The following is a 16,160-nucleotide window of genomic DNA, read 5'->3' on the forward strand; positions in this document are numbered from 1 at the left end:
TGGTGAGAAAAAAAGAATTTTTTGTTAAGATATAAAATATTTCATCAATAATATCGTTCATGGGGCTTCCCTGGTGGCACAGTGGTGAAGAATCCGCCTGCCAATGCAGGGGACACGGGTTCGAGCCCTGGTCCGGGAAGATCCCACATGCCGCGGAGCAACTAAGCCCCCGCGTGCCACAACTACTGAGCCCGCACGCCACTACTGAAGCCTGTGCATCTAGTCCACAATAAGAGAAGCCACCGCAGTGAGAAGCCCGCCCGCCGCAACGAAGAGTAGCCCCCGGTCCCCGCAACTAGAGAAAGTCCACGCGCCACAATGAGGACCCAACGCAGCCAAAAATAAATAAATAAATTTATTTATTTATTTTAAAAAATAATACCTTTCATTGATGATATGTTGTTATAATATTTTCTATATTTAGGTTCAAAGAAAACAGATCCTTAAAATAAACGTCACCTGTTCTTTTTCTCCCTTAACGTGGCTACTGGAATAGTTTAAATTGGGTTTGCAGCTCACACTCTACTATGCGCATGCCCTGGTGATCTGTAGGCAAAAGAACAGAGGGTCTGACCCCTTCTACTTGCAACAGTAGGCCCCAGAAGGGACATGTCATCTTGTGGAGACGCCCCTCCACCAGCTCCCCAAGTCTGAGGTCCTTTCTCAGGCGGGGCAGGGTCTCTCGGAGTCTGTGCTGGGTCCCCGCGCAGCAGACGAGGTGGTGGAGGCAGGAGGGGATGGTACAGCTGGCCGATCCCCTTGGAAGGTGCCATTCCTCTGCAAAGTTTTAGGGGTTTTACACAACTTTCCCTAATGAATTTCCAAGGACCAATAATCAGAGAGACCAGAACAACCTGTAACAGTTAGGGTCACCTAGCTTTCTAACTACTCAGGGAAACGAGATCCATCTGTGAGCCTGCTCAGATTAACACGGTGTAAAACCAGATATTGAACATGTCTAGGATGTAGAAAGATACCTCTTCCCTCTGTTAAGCCTAGCCTCTGGGGTTGCATGAGTTAACATTTTAAGGAAAAAGCAGGTCTCTACAGGGCCTCTTGCTGGCCAAAACGGAGTAGAGGACCAACAGGTTCTGCTTCACAGAGAAATCAGGAGCACAGAGCGTCCGCCGCGGCCACAGGCACTCTGACACGCTGTCCTTGAGGAGGTCCCCTCTCTTGGAGGCGTGAGGGCCAGCGCCTCGGGGTGGTGCTGATGCTGCAGCGCCCAGTCGCAGCTGGTACACGGCGGAGCGACAGCGGGCAGGGAGCCCGCGCTCACAGACCAGCTGCCCCGGGACCGCAGACAATCAGCACAGACGCGAGAGCAGCCGGAGGCAGGGCCGGCGGGGCCGCCGTCTTCCGGGAGTTTCGGGGGAGGCTCTGGCCCCTCACAGTGCGCGGAGCGCGGAGCCGCACCCCGCCAGCCCTCCCCCACCAAGTCCCGCAGCACCTGGGACGCGGGCGCAGGTGCGGGGTCACTCGCGGGCATCACGCGGACTCCGCACATCCCTGTGGCGGTCACGAAGCCCGCGATGGGAGCTTCACCCTGGGCCCCGGGGGTGAGGGGGACCCGCCGCTGACGGCCGCCAGCCCACGTCAGGTGGCAGCAGAAGCAGGAACAGAGCTTTCTTGGCCGCCGTTAAGATCCCAGATCACTCGTCGTCAGAGCACCGTGCAGCTCGCCCCGACCGCCGCGGCCCAGCACCGTAAACGCGCCTCGGGCCCGGGCCCGGAGGCCGCAACGAAAAGCTATGTTCCCGAGGCGGGAGAGATCCAACCCACGTGGAGAAGCGTGATGTGAATTTCCTGTGTCAGCCCGGCCGGGGCGCAGGGCCCAGACGCCGGGTCAGAGGTTATCCTGGCGTGTCTCGGGGGTCTTCCTGGATGACCTTCACTTTGAAAGGTGCGCTGAGTAAAGCAGACCCCCTCCACAGTGTGGGCCGTCTGTCCAACCCCTCCGAGGGCCGAGTAGGAGAGGGCGGAAGAGGGCAGAAGCTCCTTCCGACTGGGCCCTGGCCTCAGCCTGGCGGCCCTGCGGCTGCCCTGGTCCCCCTCCTTATGACAAGTCTCATCTAAGTATACGGGGGTCTGTTTCTCCAGGGAACCCCGACTAATACAAGCAGCGAGGAAAGGGAGGGTCAGCTGGCTCCCTGTGATATTTGGAAGGCGGACCAAGAACCTAGAACCCTGTAGCCCTAGAACCCCCGCTGCTGGCTGCCAAAGGCCCATTGCATGCTGTTCACTGTTGGCTGCGTGTTCTGGCCTCTGGGCTCAGAGAGAAGGGCTGGCGGGTGGGCAGGAATGAACGGAAATAGAGGAAGTCCAGGGCAGGGACTTGGGGGGTTAGAAGAGCGATAGCTTCTCAACCAGAAGCAGTGAAAGATAAAATCACAAAGCTCTCGAGTTATACTCCAGTCAGGGCGCAGCTTGTCCACGTCAGCCCGACACGCCCGGTTACCTGCCTCGCGCGGGGGGAAGGTGGGCGGGAGGAGTAGGGGGTGAAGATGCAGAGAAAAGCAGCAGAAATGAGAACTGTGGGAAAAGGAGCTCCGGGCATGACTTTGACATCTGAACCTGACTGAAATTAAGTCCAAGTTTTAAAAGTCGATTACACATATGAAAGAGAGATACTGTCCCCCCAAAAATCATCAGCCTGGACCCGAAGAGACTGTGCTGGCTCGAGACTTAAAATAACCCTGGGACCCCGACTCTCTGTGGGCGAGAAGGGGATGGGAAAGCTTTGGGGTCTCCAGTGCCCACCTCAGCACCCAAAGGCCATGGAGAACGGCAGGTGGTGTGCCCCGCCGGTCTAGTCCAGGAGTGCATCCACCCTGGGCCGGGGTCCTCAGCACAGCCACCCGGAGGACTTCGGACCCCAAGTCCATGTCCACCGCCTTTCTGCTGCTCAGTTGACACTGCGGGTTTGGGGGTCAGTGATCTGGCCTTTTAGCCGTGCTGCTTGCCAGGAGGCATGGCTAGGCCTCCTTCGCATCACTTTTGACCTTCGTGGGGCTGGAGGAGACTTTGGGATGGTCCCCCTGGGGGAGAGTGTATTTCGCACACAGGAAGGAGCGCCCCCAGGTCTTCCTGACCAGGTGTGAATGTGGGGTTCCTTAGTGCCGCCCAGTCCAGGCGTAGCCAGGGTGTGAGTCCCCGAGTGGCCTTCCTGTGCCTCCAACCTGGAGGTGGCACCTCCCCTGGTCGCTGCCTGACCGCGGGAAGCAGCGGCCCCGTGCCCCTCCTGGGGGTGTGGTCAGATCAGGACTTAGGGATTTGGGGTTGTCTGTTGCAGCCTGTCCTAAGCAATGCGTCCTTCCAGGCAGCCGCCTGCAAGCCCCCAGCTCATCCCCCACCCACGGGAGACCCTAGCCTTTTGCCTTCACATGTTTCCCAGGCCTTTTCCTGGCAGAATTTTGATGACTTCAGAAACACAGTTACTAACAAGTGCACTGCTCCCAGCGTTTCCATTTGCTGGTGCCTGATGTGTTCGGTCTGTGTTGTTAGGTGCATATACTTTTAACCTTTCCTTATTGTGAAATTTCACAAGTACACAGCAAAATGCATGAAACATGAACGTTCTGCCTAGCAAGTTGCTAAAATGCAAATGCCTACAAAACTACCGAGTCACAAGCAGCGCACTGCTGCTACCCTGCGGTACCCGCCATGCCTGCCCCAGGAAGGCCACTACTCTCTGGGTCATTATGCTGTGTACATTCTTGCTTTTCATATGCGGTTTAACCCCCAAGTGTGGGCTAAACTGAACATGATTGAGTGGAGGTTGAATCTGAACACCATGGTTTACTTCTGCCTGTTTTGAACTCATGTAAATGAAACGATGCTGTCTTCTTTGGTGCCCGTAGTCCTTCACTCAACATTACATTCTTGAGCCGCGCCGAGGTTGCAGCTGTAGTCCATTTATTCTGATCTGTGTTGTGTCCATTGTATAACAGCTTGTCTGCTCTCCTGTCCATGGGCAGTGTCGCTTGCCGTTTGTGGCTACGAGGGACAATGCTGCTGTTGAGAGTGCCCCTGACCCCAAGGGTAGCCGCTCTGGGGGTTGTGTAATGCTGTCTCTTTGTGGTTTCAATTAGATTGTAGCAGTTAACTATTGCCACAATAAGGTTGCATAATGACAAACCCCAAAACCTCAGTGGTATATACCAATAAGCATTTGCTTTTGCCCAAGAGCCTAGGAGCTTCGGCTGACCTGGACCGCCTCGGGTGGCCTTGGCCAGGCTCCTCATTTTCTGCTGTCAGCTGTGCGTTGAGGGGACAATGCCAGCTCTCCTATGGGAGCCCTCACCTTCCGGGATGTCAGGCTGGGCTTGTTCTTAGGGCCACGGCAGGGTCCCCACAGAGAGCAGAGGTGTGTGAGGGGCTCTGGAGGCCGGTCTGGGAACTGGTCGTGTCACTTCCTCCATTCATTAACCAGACAAGTGTTGAAGGCTGTTTGCAAAAGTGGCCACAGTGGCTCCCAGCCCTGCATCCAGGACCCTCGTTGGGGTGAGCGGGGTGGTCTGGAGACTAGGGGCCACTTCTGTGATCCACCCACCGAAGAAGTTTGACACCTTTCGTTATGCCTGATGGCCATTTGCTGGCTAAAGAAATACAACCAGTGTTTGGATATGAACTTTGCATCCCGCAACTTCGCCAGACTCTTATTAATGCCAGTAATGTCTCTACTTTGGCTGGTGTTTACGGTTTTATGATTTCATCAGATAGTGTGGATACTCAACACTCCTTTCCTATTATCTTACTTGTTAACAATAAATTATGACATCGCTCTGAGACCCTTAGGTGCTCTTACCTGCCCAACGACACAAGGCCCTTACCTCCCTCCTGATTATGCCGCTGTTGCCCCGCTCTTTCATTTTTCATTTTCTGACAAATCAAGATGTTGTCATTGTTTGGTGCAACTACTACCTACTGACACTGACCACACGCAGGTTTCGCAGCTTCTCAGCCCTTCCTGCATGCCCAGTCCGTCCAGGTCGTTCTCTTCAGCGTGAAGAGCTCCCTTTAGTGGGGGCTTACTGGTGGCCAAAGCCCATCAGTTTTTGTTTTCCAAGAAAAATCTTTATTTCACCTCATTCTTGAAGAGTGTTTTCACTCGGTAAAGAATTTTAGGTCAGCGCTGAAGATACAAATCCACTGTTTTCTGCTTCTGCAGTTACTATGAAGTCAGCTACCAATGAGCTGTTACTCCTTATTAGGAAATCTGGGGGTTTTTTTTTTTTTTTTTTTTTTTTTTTTTGTGGTATGCGGGCCTCTCACTGTCGTGGCCTCTCCCGTTGCAGAGCACAGGCTCCGGACGCGCAGGCTCAGCGGCCATGGCTCACGAGCCCAGCCCCTCCGCAGCATGTGGGATCTTCCCGGACCGGAGCACGAACCCGTGTCCCCTGCATCGGCAGGCGGACTCTCAACCACTGCGCCACCAGGGAAGCCCCTGGAAATCTGGGTTTTTATCAGGCTGTTTATGATTTTGTTTACACCTTTTGTTTGCTACAGATTTACTGTGATGTGTAGAGGTGTGGATTCATTTTTATTTATTCTGGTAGAGACTTCTTGGGTTGCTTACACCTGTGGGTTAATGTCTTCCAACAGTTTTAGAAAATTCTCATCCATTGTATTTTCAGATATTGATTTTCCCCCATCTTCCACATCCTCTCCTTCTGGAACTCCAATTAAACATAGATTAAAGCTTTTCACCGTCCTCAGTATCTCTTCCTGCTGTCTGTGGTTCCCTCCACTGTCTGAATGGTTTCTTCTCATCCATCTTCTCCAAGTGAGGTCCTTGAGCAGCAGCGTTGGCCTCACCTGGGAGCAGTATTCTGAGAGATCCGGGACTCACTGCGTGTTCTCTCCAGGTGTGCTCCACATGTTGTAAACCGCCCACTGAGTTCTTAATTTCTGTTACCGTATCTTGCAGTACTATGATTTCTAATTAATTCCTTTTCAGATCTGCAATATCACTTTTTATGGCTTCCCATTCCTGCTAAAATGTTTAAGTTTACCTTTCACCTCCAGGAGCTTAGCAAGCGCAGCTAGTTCATCATCTGGAGATTCCAGTATCCAGAGTTCCGTCGTCTGTTTCTCCTGCCGATCCCCGAGCAAGTTTTCTTGTCTCTTGGGGTGCCTATTTATCTTTCGGTTCTGGGTTCAGAGCTAATTTCAGGCCTGAGATGGTGTCTCACCCCAGAGAGGATCCTGATGATTCTGGCAAGGAATCACCCAAATACAATTTCAGGGACTTCCCTACTGGTCCAGTGGTTAAGACTTCACCTTCCAATGCAGGGGGTGTGGGCTGGATCCCTGGCCAAGGAGCTAAGATCCCACATGCCTTGGGGCCAAAAAACAAAACAAAACAAAACAGAAGCAATATTGTAACAAATTCAATAAAGACTTTAAAAATGGTCCACATCAAAAAAAAAAAAAGAAAAAGAAATCCAATTTCAGAGACTGAGATTTCTCCATATTTCTGGGTCTTTTCTTAAATTGTATCCCTTTTTGGATCTCTGTCTTTTAATTCACATAATAATTCTTCTGTTAGGACTTATTTCTGTCATATTTTTCATATTTGCTATTTGCTCTACTTTTCTGTTTCTTTTTTCATTTCTGTTGATTGTCATTTGGTGGATTTTTTTTTCTTCTTATAACTTTTTTTTTTTCCTGCGGTACGCGGGCCTCTCACTGTTGTGGCCTCTCCCATTGCGGAGCACAGGCTCCGGACGTGCAGGCTCAGCGGCCATTGCTCATGGGCCCAGCTGCTCCGCGGCATGTGGGATCTTCCCGGACCGGGGCACGAACCCACGTCCCCTGCATCGGCAGGCGGACTCTCAACCACTGCGCCGCCAGGGAAGCCCTCTTCTTATAACTTTGCCCAGAGCTGTGGCGGACATGAACGTTCTGGCCGTGTCTGCTGGCTTCTGTCCACTCCCAGCACTGAGCACCCGGGCCCCTGACACCTTTGCCCTTTGGTGGCCCTTCCTGTGGCCCTTTATCTTCCCTCCTGTCATGTTGGCGCCACCCAGAATTTTAGGTGGGGTTTGTATGGCTGCACATCCTGCACTTTTTAAAAAACTTTATTTATTTATTTATTTGTTTGTTTGTTTGTTTTTTGGGGCTGCGTTGGGTCTTCGTTGCTGCACGCGGGCTTTCTCTAGTTGCAGCGAGCAGGGGCTACTCTTCATTGCGGTGTGCGGGCTTCTCATTGCAGTGGCTTCTCTTGCTGCAGAGCACGGGCTCTGGGCGTGCAGGCTTCAGTAGTTGTGGCTTGCGGGCTCTAGAGCGCAGGCTCAGTAGTTGTGGCGCACGGGCTTAGTTGCTCCGCAGCATGTGCGATCTTCCCAGACTAAGGCTCGAACCTGTGTCCCCTGCATTGGCAGGAGGATTCTTAACCACTGTGCCACCAGGGAAGCCCACATCCTGCACTTTTGCCCTTTGTTCCTGCCTTTTCATTGGTGATGGTTTGTTCCTAAAATAAGAAAAGGCTTCACAAAGGCATTTGGCCTCCTCGCTTCCTTTATGACTCATGGATTTTCCTGGGTGTGTTTTTCCTCTTTTTCAGCTCCTGCTCCAAAAATGTTATCAGTGTAGGTGTTTGGGAGGGGCACATGCTGAGGCTTTCTGGAAATATCTTTATTATATTCTTACATTTGAATAACAATTTGGCTGGATATTAAATTTTGATTAAATTCAGTTCTTTAAAATATCACCCTGTATCTTCTTATATGATTTGCTCAGAAATCTGGTATCAATATGATTCTTGTTCCCAGGTAGGCGGTCTGTTCTTTCTCTGTGGAACTTTCCTTTCTGGAAACTTCCCTCTGATACTCTTAAATTTCACTGTAGCATATCTAAGTGTGGGTTATTTCTCATCTTGCCTCTTTGTGGGCTGAAGCCCTTCATCTTTCTTCAGTTCTGGGAAGTTTATCTTCGTTGTTTCGTCAAGAATATTTCCTCTCATTTCCTTTCCTCTTCTGTCCCAGGACGTAGGGACTTCTTCCCCGACACGGCTCAGCTCCCTTGTCATCCCACTATGTGCCTCTCCATCACCTCCCAGGACCGCTGTAGCTTAATGTCCCACACACTAAGCTGCCCTTCGGGGGGTCCACCCCTGTTTACAGTTCTGCTCATCATAAGAGTGGTAAGTCTGCACCAAGCACTGTTCTAAATGCTTCACATATATTAATAGATTTAAACCTCAGAACAACCGGATCAGATAAGTGCTGTTATTTTCCTCATTTTAGAAAAGAAGAAATGGAGGCACAGAGACATTAGGTAAACTGCCCAATGTCACACAGCTGGACAGTAGCAGAGCAGGCTTTGGCACCGAGGCAGGCTGGCTCCAGGCTGCAGCCACAATGCTACCTTCCTTATCCCACCTCTTTATTACTTATTTCAACAAGCCTAACATTGACTTTTTCCTGGCTTTGTATTTTCAAGAAATTTCAGACATATGGAAAAATTGCAAGACTATACAGAGAGAGCTTCTGTACCTCCTCAGCCAGGTTCCCTGTGGTACCATGAGCAAAACCAGGAGGTTAACATTGGTACAATGCTATTGACTAAACTGAAGACCTCATTCAAGTGTCACCAGGTTTTTGCCTAACATCCTTTTTCTGTTCCATGATCCCACGTTGCATTGAGCCGTTATTTCTCCCAGCCTCCTCCAGCCTATAACAGTCTTCACTCTTGCCTTTTGCCCTGAAACGTTTGAAGAGTATCGTCAGTTATCGTGTAGAATATTCCTCAGTTTGTGTTTGTGTGCTGTTTGGAATGAGGCGCTAATAACAAAAATTCAACAAAGTAAACTTGAGATCTAATTGGCTTTGTTAAGTGATTCATGAATCAGGCAGCATTACATCCAGCAATAGAAAGAAACTCCATTATAGCTGCAGAGAGAAAAGGTTTTTAAAGGTAGGAAGGGAGAAGAAAAAAGGAAATTATTAGCAAAGAATGCATTATTTTAGGCAACATTGCCCCCCTAAGGGGAATGGAAGGGGTCTAGCAGCATATTTCCTCCTAGGACTGACCAGGAAATTCCAAATTGACTGGTTAAAAATCACTCTCCTGGGGAAGGTTGAAACTGCAGTTAGGTTGGGTGTTAAGTCTTGGTTGGCTGGTGTGGGGCTTAGCACAAATGACTCCATTTGGGGCCTGTTGTTTCTTTTTAACAGTCCCCCCTTTTGCTCAGACTCTCAGCTTAGCTGGGAGATGTAACTAAAATTTAAACACCACCCCCAGCCACCACTCTGAAGTTCTTGCAGTGTTTGTGGCTCCTTCATGTCAGATTCACAGGTCCTGACGGTTTTTGCTCAGTCTCTGTGATAGTCACAGGTCACAATTTCAGATTCACAGTTTTTAAGTCAATGATGCTCTTTGTTGTTTTTTTGACAGTCCAGTCTTAGGAAGATCATTTGCTCAGTGGTCAGCAGCTGTGAACATGTATGTAAAGCCTTTGAGAGGACGTGGAACACCAGGGAGATACTATGATTATTATAAGCAGGAATATTTCCAGTGTCTGCAGGGCACTTTGGAGCTTGGTCCCTAAGACCCAAACGAATCAAAATCACATAAATCAAAGACCCATGGAAGAAGTCACCTTTTCAAGCCACGCGGTTTGCTCAGTGATCTTATGTAACTGAGTTTCAACCTCCCCAGGAGTGTGAACCTGGGTGGGCGGGTGGTGATGGCCATGCACAGACACCTCCTGCCTCAGCTCGAAGATACTCAGGGGCTGTCCTATTACCAAGAACAACACTGCCCAGACTCTAAGGATGCTTGTTGGGCAGCTCTTGACCTAACAGCAGATTCTGCAATGTCTTCAAGCATTAAGGAGAGGTTTCTGATCATATCCTCATTTACACTTACTCCTAACCAGGGAGGTACGAATCCTGACTCATGAAGTCCTCCTGGTAGGTCCTTCCTAACTACAATGTGAACCCAGGGGAGTCACCAATGAGGGCTCTTTGTTTGTGGAAAGCTAAGGGCACAGTTACATAACCTCAGAGGCATTACCTGGCTGTGTGCCAGCCATCTGGACAACCAAAGGCCCGAGAAGAATGATAACCGTCACAGACAGAGATAAACCCAGACCATTCCCGTTAGGGCACATTGTTCATGGATTTGTTCACAGGAATTGCTGGCTGTGTTTACCCGTTTAAGTCAGGGGTCAGCCAGATTTTTAGCACATGTGGTAAGAAATCTCCTAGTCTGAAATAAGGAGTCATTTGAATATCTTGCAAACATGCGTGCTGCTGGAGAGATCTCTTAGTTGGTGGGGGCAGCCCTGATCTAGATAATCATGAGAAGGTGAGGATGCAGAAGTGCTAAGATTTATTTAGGTATTTGTATCTAACTGGGCAGGTACAGTTATAACTGGAGAATGGTTAAAAACAAGGCACAGGTGTTCTGGCATAAGGTAACAGAGAAGAACAAACCTGACTCCGAGTCAGATCTATTCCTTTAGCTCTAACCTTTGTGCTCTGTCGCCTGTTCTTAGTCATGCTGGCTCTGCATCCTGTCCCCTCAAACACTAAGTGAATGTTGCCTTGGGAACTCCCTGGTGGTCCAGTGGTTAGAACTCTGCGCCCTCACTGCCGAGGGCATGGGTTCAATCCCTGGTTGGGGAACTAAGATCCCTCAAGACAAGCAGCATGGCCAAAAAAATTTTTTTTAATTTTTTTAAATTAAAAAAATAAAAGAATGTTGCCTGTAGCCTGAAATATACACAATATTTGAGGCTGGAGCCTCCTCAAGGCTCTGCCTCCCAGGTTTGCACTTTAAAGGCATAACAATTTTTCATTCATATAGAGATAAAAAGTTGCCGAATAGAGAATAACACTTGTCTTGTTGGAGGGTTACAGAAACATTGTGACCAGACCTACACAGTGCTGCAAGAGCGAAGAATTTTCACATCCCCTCCAAGGTCTGGAAGAAGTTTGCAACAGCCAGCCACACCCCCTCCCCTTTTAGTATAAAAGAAAACTGAATTCTAACTCAGGGAAGGTGGTCCTTTGGGACACGAGTCCGCCGTCTTCTCCATCTGCTGGCTTTCCAAATAGTCACTATGCCTTGTCCCAACACCTCATGTCTTGATGTGCTGGCCTGTCATGTGGTAAGCAGTATGATATTGGACTCGGTAACAGTAAGAGTTGAAGTCAATAGAGATTTCTAAGGAGTCAATTGTAGTTTGCGGTGACATTTGGAATAGAAGAGAAACTGGCCTCAGGGAGGACCAGGGGTCTCCAGCATCATAGGTGGGTCAGAATCTTTGATGACGGAGCCAGCCGTCTAAAAGGCCACCCCCTTAGCAAAGCCCGGGAGATACAGATGAGGGTGACACCTGTAGCTATAACCGAGTCCAAGCTCACACAACAGGCCAGTGAGTTGAGAGACAAGGTGTTGGGGAAGAATAGCGACTTTATTCAGAAGTGAGCAATCTGAGAAGATGGCAAACTAATATCCGAAAGAACCATCTTAATTCAGGCTTCTTTCATGCCAGGGAAGGGGGAAGCGTGCAGAGGTGAGGTCAGGAAGCAGGAGAGGCTGCAGTCCAAGGTCTTTGTTCTTGGTCAGTTGACTCCGGTTGACATTAACCTGGTCTTGTCATGATGTTCCTTCAGAGAAAGATAAGACATGTTAATTTTTCTTGTTCATATTTCCTTATCACCATGGGGGTTTCTTGAAAGGGGGCTGTCACATACACCCCAAGCTGTGGGCAGAATTCCTTTAGTGACTAACGTGTGTATGTGCACGGCTGAGCAGAGGCTTATGTCTCAGAGGTTAAAGCAGCAGAGGAGGGGATGTCCAGATTCCACAAACAAGAGGCGGGCAAGGGCTTAGCTCCTGAAGAGCAAAGAATTCTGTCAGACTGTCGTGCACATCCCTTGAGGAGAAGCTATGACTCTGTTTTATCCTGAACTATTGTCATTACTTTTCTCATTTAATTGCTTTTCCTCTGCTTCTGCATTCCCTCACTTCCTTAATTAGTAACTGCCTGTCCCTGCTCTTTGGAACTCAGGGAGGGCCTGGGAGACCAAAGCCTTTTTCTACAAACAAGAAACAGGAGGACACAGAGGGGTTTTTGTACTTGGAAGGGCCCCACAGGACCCTGCTTAGTTTCAATCCCCCCTTTTCTTTGATACTCCTCTATCCTGAGGGAAACAAGGGGTGGGACAAGAAAAGGAGTAAAGTTTTGGATAGAGAGGTTCATTATAAAGTCTGCAGAGAAATTCGGTTTAAGGGGGACTTGGTTTCAATGCCAGAGTAAAGGAAAGAATAAGAAAGTGTTTTGCGTTTTAATTAGAAACCTTGATCCAGCGTCTTGGGTGGCAGCCGCCGCTTCTCCTTGTCTGTTTGATCCTGAGGTCCCCAGTGTCTGCACAGGACCAGATGTCAGGTGGGACCTTCTTTAGCTGTGAGATGTGTACCCAAGGCTCAGTACCTTCTAATTTTGCAGCAGTGTCAGTGGTCAGGAGCACTTAGTAAGGTCACTTCCACCAACATCGAAGGCTGTCTTCCTCTGGTGAAATTTCCAGAAGACCCAGTCATGAGGCTCCAGACTGACCAACAGGATTCTTTGAATTGGGACTGGGAAAGTTTCTTTAAAGTGTTGATGAGACACTTGAGCATAAGACAGTGGAGACTTACAGTAGCTGATCGCACTAGCGTGGGACAAGGGATCAGCAGAAGGTCAGATACCAATAGACATCTGTCTCCCGGTGACTCCTGTGGAGTGAGTTTATGTTTCCCAAAGGGGGTCCTATGAACAGCCAGTGAGCCCTTAGGCCCACGGAGTCCAGAAGGTTTGACAAATTTAGACATTTGAGGATCCCTTTAGCTCTCTCAACTTTGCCTGATGATTGAGGGTGAGAGGGACAGTGATAATGATGCCAAAAACTTGGCCTCTGTGCACCAGTGCTGAATTGAACCTCAAAGACAGAGTTTTGGGTGAAGTAGAAGAGAATAGCTGTATTGCTTTGCCAGGTAGAGGGACACAGTGGGCTCATGCCCTCAGAACTGTTTTCCAGCCGGGGAGGATTTGGTGAGGAGTTTTATAGCAATGGTTCAAGGGCAGGGCTGCTGATAAGGATCAGGGTGTGTGCAGGGCCTGCGCTCCTTTAATCTGGCCTTGGGTGGTCTCCTGAAGAGCTTTAAAGGCAATCAGAGTCCAGCAGATTCAGGAAAAGTGCTTTACCTCCCTCTCAACTGCCTAATTTACACTGGAGACCAGGAAGCGAGCTAAGAGATACACTGCAGAGCAGCCTTTCTGCACCAACATCCTGCTGCCGGCCTTCCTCTGTACCCCAGACCCCACCCCTCTCCTTGGCTCAGGAAGTTATCAAAGCCACAATTTTCTGGCTGCCCTTTGGGTCTCATGTTTTTATGGGGCTCCTGTATGCACAAAATTTGTTTTTCTGCTGCTAAGTTGTTTTATGTCAATTTAATTATTACACAAGCCGAAGACCCTAGAAGGGAAGAAGGGAAAGTCTCCCACTAGACACAACAAAGCAGCCTTTTTTGACTGTCAAAGAAAAGCCTAGACTGTGAGCTCCTGCTGCCAGGAAACTGCAAACTCAGGCGGGTCCCGTGTCTGGAATCCATCCGGCCTTCCTGACTGCCAGCCTCCAGCCCCGGGGCCACAGCCTCGCCCAGAGGAGGCGGGAAGTCACGTGACCTGTTTATCGGAAACTGCAACACAGAACTGATTTGTTTTTTGTTTTTTCTGTTTTTGCAGTATGCGGGCCTCTCACTGCTGTGGCCTCTCCCGTTGCGGAGCACAGGCTCCGGACGCGCAGGCTCAGCGGCCATGGCTCACGGGCCCAGCCGCTCCGTGGCATGTGGGATCTTCCCGGACCAGGGCACAAACCCGAGTCCCGTGCATCAGCAGGCGGCTCTCAACCTCTGCTCTCTGCTCTCAACCAGGGAAGCCCAACTGATTTGTTTGAGATTGTTTTCCTTCCTAGTACTTGAGCTTGTTTGGACTTGAACTTAAGAATTTTAGTTCAATTTCTTTGAGGCTTATATTACTTCGGGAAAGGGTTAATTCTTGTACCGTAATTTCTCCTGGAATACTGGATATCGGGAAAAGATTTATACTCAAATTTGGGCTGTCACAGCGTCAGAGCCTCTATGCTGCCGTTGACCTGAAAGTATAATTTTGCTGCACTTAACGGGGTTAAGGGTAATCTGGGGTGGAAAGTAGGTGCAATGGGAACCGGGGCCAGAATACAACGTGGAGTTAATCCGATGTAGGGTATTAAGGAGGCAAAAGCCCCCGGCCGCCAGCAGCCCCAGGAGGGTTCCCACAGGGCTGCTGTGTGCAGGGAGGCCTGGCCCCCACCCTGATGGGTGAGGCTTCTGAGCAGGGGCACCCTGGTGGCGGGCTTAGCCTCAGGTCTAATTGGTTAAGAGAACAAAGGCCGGGCCGGGGGGGGGGGGGGGGGAGGGGTGGCTTGGGGGGAGGGGGAGATTGCAGTAAAACCCAGGGTTCGAGGGTTCTTCTGTGAAGAATTGAAGGGTCTGAGATTTCACCCACCTTGCAAGCTGACAAGTGAACCCACCACAGTTTTAGAGTACATGGACCCTGGGTCAGAGAGAAAGGACACTTCCCTTCTCATAACAATTTCCAGGTGTCCCCCACAGGGGGTCTGGAGACCGGAGAGGAGGCCTGGGCAGAGGGAACCAGACGCATCTACACCACACCGGCACCACCTTTGCCCCAAGGACGACATCCCCCCCCACGCCCCATCTCCCCGCTCCCCTCACCAGCTAGCCCCTACTCTAGGGAGTCAGGGTCCCCCGAATCCTCACTCCGCAGGCAAGTCTGCGGCTGGCCTGCAGGCTCGGGATCTAAGGTTCCGGGCAAGCTGGAGGGGCTGCCGTCCCACCGGGGAGGTTGGGGCGGTCTCATCCCCAAGGCTCAGACCTGAGGGGAAATGTCAGGGCCCCAGCCGTGGCCGCTTTTCTAATCTGGGCTCTGTCCCAGAAGCGTCACAAGCTTCAGCAGAGGCGATGCCCCCTCTCCCCGCCGCCCCCTTCCTCAGCAGGGTCTCTGCGCAGAGCGGAGCGCTCCCACAAACCCACCCACGTGTCTCTCTACTTTCACCATTTCTCAGACACAAAGCTCTGCCGACCGCAGGGCCCATCTGTCCCCAGTGCCCGCGCCCCTCCCGTTTCCGGCCGCAGCCCCTGCCTCCAGGCCTCCCGCGCTCCCCCGCCCCCGCGCGCCCCGTCACTTCGGGGAAATGGGAGGCTCGGAGGCTGCAACCAGGCCATCGCCCCGCACGCCCCGGAGTCCCCGCCCCAGTCCCTGCGCCCCGCGCCCCCACCCCCGGTCCCCGTCTCCCCCCCTTCCCCCCGCCCCGCTCGCCTCGCCGCAGTCCCCGCCTCCGCGGGCAGCCCCCCTCCCTTGGATTCTCCGCCTCTTACCGGGGCCTGGAGGGGTCGAGGGTCACGGGGCTCCCCCAGGGACCCTCTCGACAACCACAGTCCCGCCGGCGGCCCCCGGGGCGCACCAGGGAACGTGTCGCCCCCTCCGAAGACACCACCCGAGCCGTCCGGACGACTCTGGCCCCCTCGGCCGCTCGCCAGGAGCAGACCCTCACCTCCTACCCCGGCCCCACCGGCTCCCGGAAAGAGGCGCCCGGCGGCCCTGCGCCGAGCCCTCCGGCCGTGCGTGGGCCTGCGGCGCCACCTGGTGGCCGCGGGGACCGAACGCGGCTTCAGGGACAGCGAGGGGTGGGGGCGGCCGCCGGGAGAGGAGGCAGAGGGGACTCGCGGGACCCGGGTGCGGGGTCTTGTTTCAGCCCGCGGCTGCTGGCCCAGCGCAGATGGATTCCGACCGGCAGACACGGCCGGCGGAACGGTGGCTGGCCGAGCCCTGCTGCCGTGGGTCAGGGCCAGGGTCTGCGGGAGGGGACTGCTGATTTCCCCCAGGGAGCCGGCCCGGGAGGATGGACGCCCTCCCCCGCCAATGCGCTGGGGACCCACCGGGGGGAAGGACCAGGCCCCACCCTCATCAACTGTATCTCAATTTCCCCCGCTACTCCCACCCACCGCGCCGCTTGCGCTTGCGGGATCTTAGTTCCCGGACTGGGGCTTGAACCCCGAGGCTCCGCAGTGAAAGCGTGGAGACCTAACCACTGGACCGCCAG

At 51.8% G+C, this 16,160-nt stretch overlaps 1 long non-coding RNA gene across 1 annotated transcript; it reads right to left on the reverse strand.

Moving 5' to 3' along the window:
• Nucleotides 1–11,406: 11,406 nt before the first annotated feature.
• Nucleotides 11,407–15,275, reverse strand: LOC117195943 (uncharacterized). Its single transcript, XR_004475881.2, has 2 exons — nucleotides 12,315–15,275; nucleotides 11,407–11,621 (listed from the first exon to the last, which is right to left on the reverse strand). It is a non-coding gene; the product is annotated as an uncharacterized LOC117195943 (long non-coding RNA).
• Between the last annotated feature and the right edge of the window lie 885 nt (nucleotides 15,276–16,160).

Source organism: Orcinus orca, chromosome 8 (genome assembly GCF_937001465.1).
Source record: "Orcinus orca chromosome 8, mOrcOrc1.1, whole genome shotgun sequence".
Lineage (NCBI taxonomy): Eukaryota > Metazoa > Chordata > Mammalia > Artiodactyla > Delphinidae > Orcinus > Orcinus orca.